The sequence below is a fragment of the Grammomys surdaster genome, unplaced genomic scaffold (genome assembly GCF_004785775.1).
Source record: "Grammomys surdaster isolate TR1022 unplaced genomic scaffold, NIH_TR_1.0 237, whole genome shotgun sequence".
Classification (NCBI taxonomy): Eukaryota; Metazoa; Chordata; class Mammalia; order Rodentia; family Muridae; genus Grammomys; species Grammomys surdaster.
In genome coordinates, this window is record NW_021604682.1 from 875046 (window position 1) to 893214 (window position 18169).

The window sequence follows — 18169 nt, forward strand, 5'->3', positions numbered from 1 at the left end:
CTCTCCCTCTTTCCCTCTCCCCCTCTCCCCTTCTCTCCCTCTCTCCCTCTCTCCCTTTCTCCCTCCCTCCCCCACCTCTCTCTTCTGTTCAGCTTTCTTAAAGAGCCCAGGCCCATCTGCCTAGGGATGGTACTGTCCACAGTGGGCTTGGTCCTGCAATATCAAATAACAATCAAGAAAATGCCCTCTTCCTAGGTAGATAAGATAGCCCTAAGTTTTACACACACACACATACACACACTGACAAACATGGAGAGCCCCTAAGTTTTCTCCTGTCTTGTAGTTAACAGGTGGTTATTTCCCCCTCAGCTTTCTCATTCACTGTACAGTTTTGGTGTCTCCTGTTGTGTTTGTCTTGCATGTATATACTTTGTCTCACAGGGACAAGTATCTTTATTCACATCTGAGGACGAAGGGTCCTTCAGTTCTCTGTGTCTAACTTTCTCTGCTTGGTCCAGTGCTGGCCCTCCTCTGCTGGGCTTCTGGGCAGCGCAGCTGGCTCTCTGCCCTTGGCTTCCAGCTGAGCTTCAGGTGCACTACCTCTCAGATGCGCAGTGAGGAGGATGCTGGTTGCTAGGAGTAATGATGTGCCTTATTAGTACGTCAGAGTGGGATGCAGTTTATTAGCATATTATATTGGTATAATTAGCATAGCATATGCATTAGTATCACAATGGAAATGGGGGTCAAGTACCCCGGAAGCAACGCTGAAAGACAGGAGACAATTGAAGCTCTCTAGAAATCTGCAGTGTTGACTTGCTTGCTGCAACTTTACTGGTGGAAGGGATCTTTGTGATTTTGGGACCCCTTTCTTTCTTTCTCTCTCTCTCTCTGTCTCTGTCTCTCTGTCTCTCTTTCTTTCTTAGTACCTTTTTAAAAAAAAAGATCATTTATTTATTTTATGTATGTGAGTACACTGCACACCAGAAGAGGGCATCAGACCCCATTACAGATGGTTGTGAGCCACCTTATGGTTGCTGGGAATTGAACTTGGGACCTCTGGAAGAGCAGCCAGTGTGCTCTTAACCACTGAGCCATCTCTCCATCCTGGTATTCATTTCTTTTTTTTTTTTTAAAGATTTATTTATTATTTATGCATACACTGTAGCTGTCTTCAGACACACCAGAAGAGGGCATCAGATCTCATTACAGATGGTTGTGAGCCACCATGCGGTTGCTGGGATTTGAACTCAGGACCTCTGGAAGTGCAGTCAGTGCTCTTAACTGCTGAGCCATCCATCTCTCCAGCCCCCTGGTATTTATTTCTTAATGACTGGATTCTTCTTTCCTTTCTCTCTCTTCTTCCTTTCTTCCTTCCTTCCTTCTTCTTTTTTGTTATGATGTAAGTTTGGTTTGCTAACTACTAGAATTTGTTAGTAGTTTTAATCATGACCACCAGAAATTATCATTGTTTTTTGTTTTGTTTTAGCAGCACTTAAAATATCTTCTCCTGAGAGAAGCTGAACTCTTCTACAGGTGAAAGTGTAGGGCGGCACCTTCATAACCACAGCAGCCTCAGACTTTGATGGAATTGCCCTGCATTGTGCTTTAGATGTGGTCCAGCCTGAAAGCCAGCAGCTGAGAAGCTAAAAGCATGATGATAAAAATGTTTTGGACAAACTTGAAAAATATCCTTCACTCGATTCTTAAAAGATATTTTTCTCAGCTACATTCTTGAGTGTGGCAGGGATTGTATTCTACTGTCCTTGGCTCTGTGGCTTTTATGAAGCCAGCATTCTAAATGACACGTTTAAAGGTTTTAAAAGGAATCTGATAGTCACCTTTGAGACCTCTTCTGTATCTTTGGTGTTTCATGCTTTGACCATGGTATGTCTGGGTGTAGATTTCATTATGTTTATCATGCTTGGAATGATACTGTATTTTTTTTAACATCATGTTTACCGAGGTATAATTTATATAAGATGTATTCCTCTTAAGTACATAGCTTTTTGAGTTTTGACAAAGTGAGGGTTTCAGTTGCCATTGCAGTCATGATACAGACTATTTTCACCACTCCCATCTTCCTCTTGGCCTGTCCCCTCTAGCCTATGCCAACCACTGCCTGTTGATTATAGTGCCAGTCTCCCATCTCAGAATGTGCTAGAACAGAGTCAGGTACTGGGTGGCTTCTAGTGCCTGTTCTTTTCATATTTCTATGATGCTTTTTTGGTATATACATGTTTGCATGCGTGCGTGCATGCGTGCATGTGTGCATGCGTGCCTGTGTGTGTGTGTGTGTGTGTAGTGATACTCAATGTATATGCCATGTCTGTCATTCTCTGGTGGTGGAGATTGGATATTTAAATTCAGAGATAACAACAACATGATGTAACCTTTTTCCAACAGCTCCATATGTGTGTGAGCATTTACAGCTTCCACAGATGAGGTTCTAGGAGCGGCTCATGTTGTCCTGTGGTGCCTGTGTGTGTGTTTGGTCCTGTTAGATGCTGCCAGCTTTGCTTGCATCTGCTGCTCATACTAGCTCAAGTGATGCCAAGAGGTCTTGCTGCCCCCTGGGATGCCCAGTTCTCAACCTGTCAATTTAAAAACGTCTGTTCTTTCTGATGACTATGTCGTGGTATCTCTTTGTGCATTTCCCATTGACATATGACACTAGACTATTTCCCCCTGTGTTCACTTACAATCCATATGTCCTCTTAGGTGACGGGTCAGGTCAAATACTTTGCTCCTTATGGTTTTTTGCACTAGTTGTTTTCGTTTAAGTCATGTTCTTACATGCTCTGATACGAATAATTTGTCAGGTATGTTTTCCAGATATTTTCTGTCAAAATACGGCTTCAACCTTAATGTTTTTAATATCTCTTAAAAAGAAGAACCAACCCTCAAACAACAATAGTAACAATAAAATAGAAATGCTTAGGAGTGTGTGTGTGTGTATGTGTGTGCACATGTGTGCATCAGTGAATTCAATTAGGGTTACTTCCAGGAGCCTAAGTGAGGGGTTATTTGTGCAAGCATGGGCTACACCATTGAAAGAAATCTCTTTCCTCTCAGCACCCCTTCGCTGCCTTGTAGATCCTTATGGCGGGAGGAGAACCTATGAATGCCTTCCCCCGCCATGACGGAACGAGGTTGGGTCCAGCCTTGATACATGTTGTATGCAGGTTCTCACATCTTTAAGACTGCAGTAGCTGCTGTGCCTGGAAACCAGCGTTCTGCTCCTCCTCCTCCTCCTCCTCCTCCTCCTCCTCACTTTTACACTCTTTCCACCCTCCTCTCCTGTGATAGTCTGTGAACCCAGAGGGCTTGACACAGATATCACAGCTAACACAACAGACATTGCGCATTCAGCAGTCTGATTCTCAGCACTTTGGCTAGTTATGAATAGTGTTAGTAATTGTCACCACTGCATAAAGAAGCTTCTCTGACCAAAGTTTCTCTCCTCTCTCTCTCTCTCTCTCTCTCTCTCTCTCCCTCCCTCCCTCCCTCTCTCTCTCTGTCTCTCTCTCTGTCTCTCTCTCCCTCCCTCTCTCTCTCTCTGTCTCTCTCTGTCTCTGTCTCTCTCTGTCTCTCTATCTCTCTCTCTCTCTCTCTGCCACACGCGCGCGCTCGCGCGCACACACACACACACACACACACACACACACACACACACACACACACACACGAGCCACCCTGCTAGGTTCTCTGGACAGAAGGGCTGGGTTTACAGTACCAGACATGAATTTCCTGCCGTGGAATGGGGCTCACGGGCTCACACCCAATAAGAAACTGGGTGGTTACTCCCCTGTCTCAGGCCATTGTTGTACCACAAGCACATCTTGCTTGGCACGTTTGTAGTGTAGCATGCAGGGTCCATGCGTGACTAAGACTTTGATAACGTTTTCCATCACAGCCTCTATAGCACGTTATGTTTAACTTTTCAGAAATGCTCAACTGTCTTCCAAAGATGCTCTGCTCTTTAACAAGATGGGTATGCATTCTGATTTTCACCCCATCTCTGTCAGCACTTGTTATCTTTGCTTTTGCACCATTGCTACGCCTAGTAGGTAGGAAAGTACCCTACTGTGGCATTGTTGAACATTTTGTCAATGCCTGGCAGCGTTGGGTGCTGCTTATTAGTCACGTGTGTATCTTCTCTGGAGAAATAGCATTCAAATTCCTTGCCTATTTTTAATTGAGCTGTTTGTCTTTTTATTGTTGAGCCATAAGGGTTCTTTGGCTATTCTGGATACAATACTATTATCAAACATAAGACAGTCATAAGATGTCTTCCATTCCATGGATTGCCTTTTTACTTTGGGTAGTGTCATTTGACACAGAAAAGCTTCTAATTTTGATCAGGCCCAATTTACCCATTTTTCTTGCCATTAGCCACTTATACTAAAGGTCATGCTAGAAAAATTGTTGCCCAATCCCAGGCCTTCAATAAATACATGAAAATCAGATTCGCACCTGTATGTCTTCTAAGAGCTTGCTAATCTTAGCTCTTTTGTCTGTTTTTTTTTTGTTGTTGTTGTTTTTTGTTTTGTTAGCTTCAGCATATAATATGAACCAGGGGTCCAAAAGCACTCTTTTGCACGAGGAGATTCATTTGTCATAATACAATTTGTTGAAAAGACTGTTCTTTCCCCGTTGAAAGGTCTTAGCATTCTAGTTAAAAAAAAAAATAAGATCTAGTTATAGATATGAGGTTTATTTCTGGATTCCCAGTTCTAACCCATGACTCACAGGTATATTCTTGTGCCAGCGCGTACTCTAGCTACACCTGCAGCCTAGCCTAGCGACGCTTTGAAGCAGGCCAGGAGGAGCCTGCCTTTGTTCTTGTGGCTCGAGGATGCTCAGGCTATTCCAAATCACCTGGCATTCGGTGTCTGAGTTTGGGGTCAGCTTGCCCACTCCTGGAATTAAGGGCAGATTTGCCAAGGATTGCCTCAAATCACAGATAAATCTAGGGGGCATTCCCATGCTAACAACAGGAAGTCTTGCAGAGTGGCTTATGTTTATCTGGCTCTTTTAAGATCTTCCAACAATGAGTGCTTTGTAGTTTTTACACGGTAAGGCTTGTGTTTGTGTTCAGGTTCATTCTAAGTATTTTGCTCTGTTCTGTACTATCACAAGTACAACTGAGTTCATCTGAATTTTTCTTGCTAGCTTATATAATAAATACAACTGACTTTAACTACCAAACTCGCATCTCGAAGCCTCACTGTATTTGCTCTCGTTCGTTTTCTTCTTGCAAGATCCCAGTCCATGTGTTTATTTATCCTTCGTTACCGGCATGTCAGGGTGTCGGTGACTAGACATGATGAGCCTGGCCAGCCTTGCACTATTCCTGGCCGGGCTGTGTGTAAGGAGTTTACTGAGAACCGTGAATATTTGATGAATTTCAGCAGATTACTCAGGGTTTTGTTAGTTTTGTCAAATGCTTATTGAAACATGTAGTTTTTTTTAATTTTTAATCTACAAAATGATAAATCATGTTCCTTGCTGCTCATTGAATTAACATTGATGAGTCAAGTCTTACTTGCTTATAATGTGTTGCCTAGGAGGATTTTTTTTTTTTTTTTTGCAACCACAATCAGAATTCTGACCTGTGATTTTCTTTCTCAAAATAGATAGAGTTTCGCCCTCAAGCATCAAGGTGGTCGTGAGCTCAGGAAGTCTTGTTTGTTTTTTAGGGGAATTAGCATTCTGTCCTTCATGATTTTTAGACTTTGTATCATAAGCACTTGGGCTTATAATTTTGTTTGTGAAGAATTTTCAACTATAAATGAAATTTCCTAAATGGTTTTCAGAAATATCTTTATATCTAGTCACAATTCTGTTTGATATCAGAGTGATTTCAGAATAGCCTCTGTTAACATTAAAATCAATCAAGCCTGTCCTTTTTTCCTGTCAGTCAGTGTGTCTGTCCTTCTTTTTTGATACTTTTGCCCTGTGTATCCTGTGTACTCTGGCTTAGAACTTGCCATGTAGCATAGGCTGGCCTCAAACTTACTCTCTCCCTCAGCCTCCCACATGCTAGGATTACAGGTTCGGGGATTCTATGTCCTGTGTAATGTTTTATCTCTTTTCCATATTGAATTGCCCTTCTTTAGCAACCTTAGCTGTATGACGTTCTGTGCTGCTTGGCTTCGTTTTGTGCGCACCTTTCTTCTGTAGCTTTTACCTTGAGTGTCTAGGATACAGAAAAAGATGTGCAAGAGAGGATACCAGATTGGACTGGGGACCCTAAAACCCCACACAAGATTAACTGTTTTTTTAGAAAGAGGAGACTGTAGAGTAGAAGTAATATTTAAAAAAAAAATCCAGCTATTTTCTAGGGTCAAAAGCCACCCAGGTTCAATTTGAAAAATTCCTTCAAGTGTCAACCAGGTGAGATGGAAACAGCTCTGCTTCCTGCCTCGTGGTAGTAAAACTCCAGGTGTTGGGAACAGGCAGAAAGTGCCACCACCTTCCAAGAAATGAGTAGCATTAGCTTTGCCTGTCGTAGGAAGGTGGTGACCTGGCTGGACAGCACCTTATCAAATGGAAAGAAGACATCTGCTTGGCATTTCGTTCTTAATGAATACAGCTTTCAGGAATAGATAGGCGAGCCAAACACATTTTAGAACAGATAAAACCAGAGATAACTTGATAGTTGTAGGCCTTTAGCAAAAGCCTTTCTGTGTGTTCAGTTTTAGGGGGGGACACACATAGGCACAGTCTGATGTTGAGTTGGAAGCAGAATTATGTGCCTGTAATTCCAACCATGTGGCAAGTTTCCTCCGGATCAGCCACACTGATACATCAGTGACAGAGCCCATTAGTGAAGATTGGAGCGGTGAGGGTTAAAGGCCCGGGACCGTCTGGGTGAAGTGTGAGAACAGCAGACTGGCAGACTGGGATCTTCTAGGGCAGTGGTTCTCAACCTGTGAGCCATGGCTCCTTGGGGAGGGGAGGGGTGCCAAACCACTCTTTTACAGGGGTCCTTTAAGACCATTGGAAACCATAAACATTTACATTATGACTCATAACAGTAGTGAAATTACAGCTATGAATTAACAACAAAAATAATTTTATAGTTCCATGTCACCTCAACATAAGGGACTGTATTAAGGGGTCACAGCATTAGGGAAGTTGAGAGCCACTGATATAGAGACTTAATGAGTTGATTCCAGGATAAAAAAAAATAAGGAGAAAAAAGTATGTAAAATAGTGGAAGAAACTGAAAAAAACAACACAGGAGACTTGAAAGGTCCTCATAGAGAAAATACAGTATAAACTGATAGGCAAATCCAGATGTATCAGAAACCTCTACAGGTACCAAGGTGCTTTGGGAAGTGTCCTGAGTGAATTGCTTTTTTGAACGGGCTGTGCAGGGAGGGAATTGCTTGTCATATCTCATTGTGTCCCATGGATGTCAGGGTTCTCAGGTTCCCTCAGTGTTCTCTGCTACCTTTTCCCTTTGCCTACACACTGCTGAACCCCTCAGATTCTTCTTGTTGTTTCCACTTCGCTCTGACTCAGTCTTGCTCTCTCTAAAGGTTGTATGTTGGGCCTGGATCTTAACAGTATTTCCCACCCTTAGAAGTCTATGTTTATGTTGTCTTGTGTACAGTCGGTCTCAGGGCCAGGCCTGGACCATATAACCCCGGCGATTACTGTTTTCTTACTGTTCCCTCTGGTGGCATATCTCAGTGTTTGATAACCAGCATGCAGGTTTCCCAGGAAGTGTTTCTCTATTACATGGTAAAGTTGGCATTTTGAGAATGCTAGGTGCTCACTATGGCCTGTCACTGGGTTCTAGTGCGGTGTCTCTGTTGTCTCATGGATGCTGACTGCTCACTGTGGCCTATCTCTGGGCCATGACACAGACTTGCAGCTGGGTATGGAGTGAGTGTCAGAGGGTATATGATACCGCAGGCCTGGAGGACACACTCGCTTTGACTTTCTTCTTTGTCAGCTAGAGTGTGGCACAGACACCACTGGCCAACTAGGGGGGTACCAGAGGGCTTCCCTACTTTCCACACAGTCTTGGTGGCTTGTCTAGTAGATTTTCTTGCACTGCCCTCTGATTGCATTTGGTTTCTCTCTACTTGAGTTTTCGGTGGGGCTTGCTGTTGTCCCTGACATAGGCTTGTGTTTTCTAGTCTGTTTTTCTTGACAGATATCTCTGTAGATTTCATCCGAGTGCTTCTTTTCCAGACAATCTCCTGTCACTTAATATGATGGGAACACATTTAGAGAAATGTCTCATTAGGTGGATTTTTCCTTTGTTCAAATCTCATCCAATACACTCACACACGCTGGATGGCATAAGTTATGTCACCTGAGATATGGCCCCTTGGGTCATCAAGGGGTCACACAACTGACTGCTTACAGAAAGCTGTTTTTCTATGTAGCAGGATACTTTAAAATAACATTAAGAAGTATGGTGAAGATATAAACATATACTGAACACATAAACAGTAACCCCGTTGTACATTGTCTACATATAATTGGGTGTGCTGTTGTATATTCTTCTGGGACCATAATCCTGGATGAGGCCCATCGTTGGCTGAAATGCCATTGTGCTGGTTTCTCTCGCCATGTACCAGTCCCAAACTGTTCCTTAAAGTAATGATTACGTATTATCTCACTTTGGGTGTGGGCAGGAACTGAAGAGTAGGGAGAGGCGCTACTTGCTGGGTCTACTGTAATGCTGTGCATGTTGACTGAGCTTGGGACGGAGGCCTGCCCTTATGTGGGCTTCCTCACAGGCTGTGGGGTGGAGACCTCGGTTCCTTCAGGCTCCACTGCAGGTCTTAGTGAGTGCCTTGCCTTTCTGCATGGCATCGCATGCATGGCCACTGAATGCTCTTAAAGAGAAGAACCTAAGACTGAGGGCAAGGAGGCACCGCGCCACCTCCCTGTCTCCATCACTCAGTGCTTCTCCTTTAAGTTCACCCTAAAGTTGAGGCCTAGTCTCTACCCTTTCAGGGTGAAATGCTACACAAAACATTTGCAGAAACATTTCCAGCCACCCTACTCATAAAGGAATTTCTCATATTTTCTTGTAGTCTGACAAGAGTAGAGTGTCATGAGACTCCATCCCACAGACTTTCCAGGGGACATTGAGCCTTGGCTGTTCTGTGTCATAACTTCTGTGGTTATTTTCATAGACTTTTCTGGAAGCGCCTCCCCCCACCCCCGATCCCTGGTGATAAGAAAAGACTCCATGTTTAACTTCCTTTGGTGCGGTGTGCTTTTTGTTGCTCTGACACACACACCTCTGTGATGTTCCCGGACCAGGCACCATGTGGTCTGATGATGACTACACCAGGGTCTCAGGCTGCCCTCTGCTGGACACATAAGTGTCCCACCATTGGTACAGTGGCCTGTCCTCAGGTCCTGTAGAACTGAGTATTTGCTATAAAACATTTGTTTCTATTCTTTCTTTCTATTGGCATGCTAAGCTCCTGTTTGTAGTTTAAGTGATACATAGACTGACATACATACATACCCTGGGAGGCCTGTTCAGTCCCTGGTGTGCTCTCAGGTATGTAGAGCAGACGTTTCAGCTGCTAGGTCCTGCGAGCATCGCACTGCAATGTAATACGTGTCAAAACACTGTGTGAGAGAGACTGAGTGTAGATGGTTTGTTATTTTTCCTTTTAATTTTATTTCCTTTAAGTGTAGAGAAACATTCAAAATATGAGAAACATTCAAAATATGAATGTGCAGATGCCAAAATTACCTGCTTAGAAGAGGAGGCGGGGGGGGAGAATCCTAGGGGAGCCTGGATGGTGAGAGGCATCATAAAGGAGCCCCGATGGGGAGGCAGAACATGGAGTTGTACTCTCCTGCTCTGTGCCCCATTGTTAGTATTGCCATAGCATTTGATCAGCAGCCTGGCCAGGACTGGTTACTGGATGTGGGTTTTGCAACATCAGCACCATATACGCAGGGCAGACCCAGGACTAGCCAGCTCTGCTACCTTATTCCCCCACCTAGCATCCTTAAGATATGCTATTGGTTGTTGCTGTGGTCTTGGGGAGGTTTAGTCTGCTCACTGGTCTTGCTTGAGAGTTGTTTGATAGGAGTTAGCCTACGTGAAACAATTCCTTTAGCTTCTGGCATGATGGGGTGTTTACATACAGCATGTGTTTTGTTTCTGAAATAAATGAAGCAAAAGTGGCATTATGTAGAAATGTGAAGCCGGCTCCTAGACACCCTTCTTTCTCCACCAAGGTCACTGCTTTTGTGATACAGGGTCAGGAATCCTGGGCCCGGCAGCCCAGGCAATACGATTGTATGCTGACCACTTCTGTGTGAGGCACTGTGGCTCTGACCCTCTCTCCTGACCCTCTCATACACTCAGCTGGGACAGACCTCCAGTAGAAGAAGGGGAGGGGCACTCAGCTGTGGTTGTGACAGTACACAGAGGGGACAATGTCACTACCTCAAGGGTGTTTTCGTGCTTTTAATTTAAATAGAATCATCGAATGTCAAAAATAGCTTTACAGTGTTTTCTGTTTGTCACATTTTGGCAAGGCAAGAGTGGTGTCATCATTCTGTGTGCTTGCTAAGTGATAATTACAAGCGTGGAGACAGATGTGGCTTCCCGAGAGCCAGCAGGACTGTGCCAGAGCTTCTTTGCTCCTGGAAAGAGGAAGTACATAGAGCTCTGTTGACAGTGACAGTGGCCCCCAGAGGCTTGGCGCTGGACAGTTAGGGCAGCTGTTCCTGGTCCAGCATGGACAGTGGGGACTGAGCCAGAGGGAGGGTTCAAAGGGTGACCAGTCATGGCCGAGGGTCCACATGCAGTGGGGACCAGCATACATGATACCATGGTGCTAACTAAGTTAAAGCTGAGTGAAGCCACTGATGGACCATGGTGCCCTTAGCGGGAGGCAGGAGCTTAGTACAGAGTGCATAAAGTGGGCAAGCTGGAGATTGAGCCTTTGCCTGAGCCAGGTCGTACTGGTACACTGATCACATCCTGCAGCCCCCAGGAGTGTCAGGAAGAAAGGCTTGCTGTTTGAGCTACTTAAGAATTTTGTCGTGGCAGCTGCACAGATTAAAATGCCCCTTCTGTGAGTTCCGGCTACACATTCACGAGAGCAGCCCACACATTTACACAATGGGCGTAGTCCCTGCAGAGATAAATGGTGTTGGCCAGTTACTTGGAGGCCAATTTCTTGTCGTTGCCAGGGCTATGCTTAGCCTGAGAATGGTTGCTACTCACTTCGGGTCCCATGGCTAATTAACTCGTGGACTATTTAGAAGTAGTTAATTTTTTCTTTTAAACCAAGTGGGAAGAACAACACATAATTAACAGAAGCTTCGAAAATCAGATGATCAGATATGGGCCAACAGCACCCTCCATCTCTCTCTGCTTCTCATCCCCCCCCCCCCCCCACAGTGCAACTTTTGTAGGTAACACAGCTCTGCGTGGGGATCACTTTACTATAACCATATATTGAGAAATGATTCATATCATATGAAACTCACCATTTTCAAGGCGACCCATTGCTCAGTGCATCCAGTATATTTGTGGTTTGCCCAGCTTCCACATCTGTCTAGCTCTAGAGTAAGTATTTTAACATTTTAAAGAAAAACCTGATCTTATGAAGCAGCCACCTCCATTCTCCGTTTCCACCTTCACTGGTCCCCTTTTCTGTCTCTGCCTGTCTTGGACATTTCAGACATGTGTAATCATATACCACAGTCTGATTGACAGGCTCCCTTCACTACGTGTTCACTTTCAAAGTGTTATGGCATGTCTCAGACCTACCTTCATAGCTTTGTCTATTATTATTATTATTATTATTATTTTGTAGCTCTAGAGGTTGCTCCCAGGCCTTGTGGATGCTGTACAAATAACTCTACCACTGAGCTACATCCCCAACCCCTATTACTTTTTATATCTGAATAAGAATTGTAGAGATAGAGTGTTTAATTCAGTCCATTTTTCTGTTGATAAACATTGGTTTTTTGCCTATTTGTTTTTTCTTTTTGGCCATGAAGCTTCTTGGATGACAATGACAATGATAATGGTTATTATTATTTGGTTTGGAAACTTTCAGTTCCCTGGGAATTGAATTAAATGTAGCTGTGGCAGTTCCCCATTTAACTTTACCGAGGAACCACCTGTCTTCCATAGGAGCTGTGCTGTCTTATCTTCGTAAGGTGACATTGTCACCCCAGTTTACTAGAGTGGGGGAATAGCGAGACTTAGAAGCCATTAGTTGCAGAGACAGCTCCATGTGACCCACTGACCCACTGAGGGCCATAGTCCTGCCTTGTTGTGTGGATCAAGTACCACCTGACACAGCAGGCTGAAGCTGGAAGGTCATTGGCAAGTGGCAGGGAAAGGAGGGCCATGCCAGCTCTCTCAGGGGTCAGGATGAGGGCAAGGAAGCCATGAGTTAGGGCTTCCTCTCTCATGAAGCTGAAACAAGATTGGCTGGCTTGTTTTTGCCTGGGCGTAGATACAGCCCTTGTCATTGTCCAAACATTGCCAGGGCAGCAATATTCTTCCTGCCAGGCATGGCAGCTCCTGTCCTTTATTGTCCTAACCCTTCCCTGCTCTCTAACACCCAACATGGAATGGCCTGTCCACCCATTTTTGAGTCAACACCCATAGATACAAGCTGCTGCGGCCCCAGCAGAGGCCAGCCATGCTGTCAGCCATGTGTAGCCAACTGTCGTGAAAGCTCTGCATTAGGACAGGAAGCCTCCCTGATGTTCTGAGCACAAACACTCGATGAGATGAAGACTTCTGCCCCTGGCAGACTCACTTCTAAAAAAACGTGTTGAACTTGACGCCGCCTTTACACATGTTAGGCGGCTGCGGGCGCTTCAGCTACACGGTGAAATCATTAGTGGAGCCTTCACAGCTAGCATCGCACCCACAGTGCAATCCCGGTTTCCTATGAATGCCAAACAGATGCTACTTAGATAATGTATTCACGGGTTTGGTAGATCTTGATCACATTCGTCCATGGGGTGATGGTCACTAGGAGCCCCCTGTGGGTTTAATGGAAACCAACACCATCACTTTTAATTAAGTTGTGGAAACCAACTTGTTTAGCAAAGGAAATATGGAAGGGGCTCCTGCACCCCTATTCATCACAGTTGTCGTGTGGGATGCTGATGGATCAGCGTTTGGTTACTTGTTCTAGCCCACTGGCTTGCCAGCTCTGCCTAACTGTAGGTGGGGGTGGGGGATGGGAGTTGGGCCTCTTAAAGAATGGGGCCTGTAGGTAGAAGAGATGGATGAAGAGCATGCTGTCACTCTCTGTGATCAGGGGCTGAGCCTCTCCTCACCAGCTGCTCCATGGGCTCAGAGATGCTGTCAGTGTTTATGAGAACCTAGCACAGAGGCATGCTGGCACAGAGTGCTCCAGAGAGGTGATGCCCCTGTTTCTCTGCCAGGATATGTATGTATGCTTGCCATTGGGGTTTCGCCTGCCACCAGCACTAGCTGCTTGTGCTGAGCCATGGTGATCTGCCCCCAGCTGTGTTTAACTCACTCCGTTGTCATCAGAGGTCTAAGCTCCAGGGTTCCAGGAGTGCTGCAGGGCGCTTGCTGCCTCTTGTCAGCTTTCATAATGTTTCCTGCATTCATTCTGTGGCTACAGTGGAATAGAATCTTCATTGGTTAAGATTGGTAGGTAAGACTTACACTTTGAAGGAAAGTGGTCCCCTAAAGACTGTACTAGAGTGCTCGCTTCAGCAGCACATACACTAAAATTGGAACGATACAGAGAAGATTAGCATGGCCCCTGCACAAGGGTGACATGCAAATTCGTGAGGCGTTCTATATTTTTTAAGGGGAGAACATCTGAAATGTAAATAAAATATCCAATAAAAATTTTTAAAAAATACTGTACTAGAATTCACATGGTCATGTGCTCATGCTGGATTTACATGCACCCATGGGTCTGCCTGTAGCCCACAATGTGGACAGCTGTGGGCCCTGGTCCTGTGGTGTGATGGGAATGATGGTTACTGTCCTCATGTGACTCCTAATGCATTGTTTCATCTAATTCCTAGAACCATGGCTTGAAGCTGGTTTTATGTCCAGATGCTGTAGGTACCTTCTCCCATTACTCTGGCTCAGCATGCAGGTACCAGTCTATTGAGTTTTCAGATCCCACCGTTCTTCTTCCCACTCCACATCTGGTGGTGGTCTCTGTATGAAGGACTCGATGGCATGTGTCATAGTGAAGCAGGAAGAACGGCACCTGTCACACAAGTGAGACGAGTGAGGTGTCACATCTCTCAGGGAAGGCTGATCACAGCCCAGTGACTGAGTCTTAAGTGCAACCAAGTAAAATCCGCAGCTTTCTCGTTAGAAAAACACATCTTGTAATGAATTCTGTGAGAAGACCAGAAAGAAAGAAAAGAGCCTTACCAGGTTCGGCCTGCAGTTGCTCCTTATGTTTTTCTGGAAGTGCACCCTGAGCCCTGGGGGAGGCTGCTTATTCCTCTGTACCCTTTGAGCACAAAAGAGGGCCCTCCAGGTGGACACTGGATGTCACCAAGGGACAAGGACCACATAGCTTCCCTCCTGTACATCCTCCATTGGATGAAAGCACTCAAAGGGGTCTGCTTTCTACTATCAGATCTAGTGAGCAGACATCAAGAGACGGAGTGAGAACAACTAAGTGGAGTTGGTCATTGTTTAGAACTATATGGGGTTTTTCCTCATTTTATAATGCAGTATATTTTAATTATATGTTCTCCCCTCCCCCAGCTCTCCCAACTCTGCCCCACCTACCCTATATTGCATTAAAATATATTTCAATCATATTTTTTATGTCTCTCTCTCTTAAAAAAGCCCACAAAATGAAAATCAAAACGACCATCCAATAAGACAACGAACACTGAAATATACAAAATGAAGCCAAAGCTCCTCTCCCCCAAAGAAAACAGAAAAACCATGGAACCTGTTTTGATCAACTACTCTAGGGCATGGGGCCTACCCCGGAATATGGTTAATATACCCAGTGAGACTTCCTTTGGAGGAAGCGGATCTTCTTTTGCCAGAAGCCATCAATTGCAACTATCTTCTTGGTTAAGGGTGGGGCTCTGTGTCCACTTTTCCCTCTCAGTGCTGGACCCTCTTAGATCTGTGTGGGTTTTCTGTGGGTGGCCACAGTGTTTGTGAGTTCATATGTGCATCAGTCCTGTTGTGTCTGAGAGGTACTGCTTCTTTGGAGCCATCCATGGTCTCTGGTTCTTAACAACCTTCCCACCTAATCTTCTGCATAGATGACTGAGTTGGGTAGGGGTGGGTGGGAGAGGTTGTTGAAGGCAACCCATTTAGGACTGAGCGTTCCAAAGTCTCTCACTCTGCTTGTTGTTCAGCTGTGGGTCTGTGTTCATTCCTATTTATTGTAAGAAGAAGCTTCATGGATGGAGGACGAATGAGACACCGATCTATGGATACAGCAGAACGTCATCAGGAATCATTTTATTGCCATGGCTTCATTTTATTTAATTTTACTACAGCAGAAAAATAGTAGTAGGTTTTCCCTGGACCCAGAACCTGTTTAGACTCAGGTTCTCGGCCACTTTAACAGTGTCAGGTGTGGTTCCATCTCATAGAGTGGACCTTAAATTTGATTTTAAGAAGTGTTTGGTTACTGCCATAACGTCTGTGCCATTATCGCACCTGAACATCTTGCAGGCAGGTCATTGGTGCAGGTTGCAGGGTTCATAGCTGGGTGATAGAGATTGCCTTTCTCCTCTGGTAGCATTCAGAGTACCATCCATGAACAATAGAACGATCTATGCAGTAGAGGTGAAACTTGTAATTGGGCACCTTCTCCTGGAAGAAATTCAACTTCTCCATCTTTAAGGGCTTAAGTATTGTCTTCATCAACAGGGCCTTACCTTCAGGTTGTGAAGAACAACCAATCCATTGGCAATAATCTGTGATATTTTACCGTGGGGGAAGTCCATGGGACCCTTTGGAAAATAAGATGTGACCTATTCTTGGCACTGGAGGTTTTACATGGTAGTATAAGATGTCTAGGTAGGACATTGTCTCTCCTGATACATAGTGACTCTGTTTAGCTTCTTGCTATCTATGCATGCATTGTAGGCGGCTTCTACACTAGAAGGCTTCTATATAGTTTTTCATAAGGCCTTTAGGGTTAGCTGTTCTATCCCATAGTCCTTCCTTTTCTCTGCCTCCCTCTCCTCTCCTCCTTTACCCCTTCTATTCTAGTTTCCCTTTATTCCTATGTAAAATTATATTTTGTTTCCACTTCCTTGGGAGACCCTTTTCCCTGACCTCGTAGTCATAGTCCCTGACTAGGTACCTAGCCTCATTGGTTATTTAGATTATAACATACATATCAAAAGTCTAAAAATTAACATTGTGGGATTTTTTTTTCTATACTTTATTGAGACTTGACATGGTTGTAACTGTTTTGTATTTAACCCATTATAATTGTTATAATTATTCCTTGGTTTTCCTATTTCCTTCTCTTTAGACTGACATCCTGTGGGCTTTCATCTGTTGAGGTTTTGTTTTCTTTCTCTTTTTTTGGGGGGGGATAACAAATTTATTTTAAGAAGTAATAATTTCAAAACCCTTCTATTGAAAATGACCCCATTAAAAATAATGACAAATAAAAGTTATAAAAAAAACAACAAAACCAAAAAGTAAACAACAAAGAAAAAGTAAACAATAACAACACAAATGAAGTCTGACTTCTTACTAATAAGATTTTTTAAAACCCTAGCCGACCGGAGAGTAGGAAATTGCAGAAGACAAAGTTTAAAGGCTCTTTCTCAGAATGAAGAAACCCGAGTTTACATGTTTGAGGTTTTGGTTTCTGAAGCACATTCAGGCTATTGACTTAAAACCATTTTCTCTCGGATATAGTTCTTCTGAGCATGTTCTTTAAAAACTTTCTGTTTTTTCCCGTTTTTTGGTTTTGTTTTGTTTTTTTCTTCTCTGTGACAGGATGTGCTCGTGACTGTTTCTTCCTAAAGGAAGGGTCAATTTGGATCTTAGCTCTGTGTCAATGTATATGTACTCTCAAGCTTTGTCTGGCTCTCTCTTTTACGTGACTTCAGCCATGCAGGCTGTTTAGTTAGGCTGTGTCCCATAACTGCTCCCCACACTCTGGAGACCAGCAGCGACAAAAGGGTGTCATGAAGAGACTGTGAGACCTCTGGCTCCTATGAACATGGGTTCTGTTGGGACCAGTATTCTCCGTCTTTCGTGTGCTACTCTAGTACCTCCCATGTCTACTACCACATGGCATAGGCCTTTCAGGGCCTGCTAGAGAGGGCCCTCAAGACTCTCACCATCCCTTAGGGTTAGAGCTTGAAGAACCAAATGATTTGTTTGCCTGATTTTTAAATTTTAACCCAGTGGAAATTTGGATGCTTTCCCCTTTAAGATCATGACCCTGCTCTTACTTTTTCTGTTCATTCCTGTTCTGGAGATTTTAGAAAGTTCACTCCGGTGAACACAGAACTAAAAGGCTTTGGAACTGGGAAAGAAGAAGCAACCCTGCTTTCTGTTGAGCCAATTGTCACTATATAACATCCCAAACAAGCTAAGTACACCTAAGAAGAAGTTTGGCTGGGCTAGAGGATACAAGGTCAATCTATAAAAGTCAGTTGTCTTTCTTAGTCCAGCCACAAACTCGGGCTCACATAGATGGCCCTACTTAAGCTCTCTGAGACACTAAATAAAATAAACCCAGTAAACATGTGAAAGATGCTTTTATCATTGAAAATAATTTTCCATATAATACACACTGATCACAGTCTTCCCTGACCCCAATTTGTTCCCAGATCCTCCCTACTTTCCCACCCATCCAACTCTACACCTTCTTTCTCTTTAGAAAACAAACAAACCAAAATTACACACACACACACCCCAACCATAAAAACACAATCAGAAACCATACTATACAAGCAAAGGATATGGAGGTGGGCCAAGCAAAGGGCAGGATTTGGATCTTACCGGATCTTACAGAACCTCCTACGGCAGCAGTGCCATAGAGGAGGACCAGCTGATGGGTCATCGTGGAAAAGCATGCTGAGAAGCCTATGACCCTGAGTTTGATCCCTGGGGGCCATGTGGTAGAAGGAGGAAACCTACTCTGCCAATTGTTCACTGACCTCCACAAGACACCCTGACATGTCCTTGTACACGTGCGTATACACACACGAACATAATTGAAAAACCACTCAATATACAGGAAAA

At 44.2% G+C, this 18169-nt stretch overlaps 1 protein-coding gene and 1 non-coding gene across 3 annotated transcripts in view; both read left to right on the top strand.

Annotated features, from left to right (window-relative positions):
- Window positions 1-18169, top strand: part of Pcbp3 (poly(rC) binding protein 3) — a 130940-nt gene that overhangs the window by 26819 nt on the left and 85952 nt on the right. The gene's annotated exons all lie outside the window — the stretch shown is intronic.
- On the top strand, window positions 13654-13760 carry LOC114626569. The gene has a single exon (XR_003712257.1). It is a non-coding gene; the product is annotated as a U6 spliceosomal RNA (small nuclear RNA).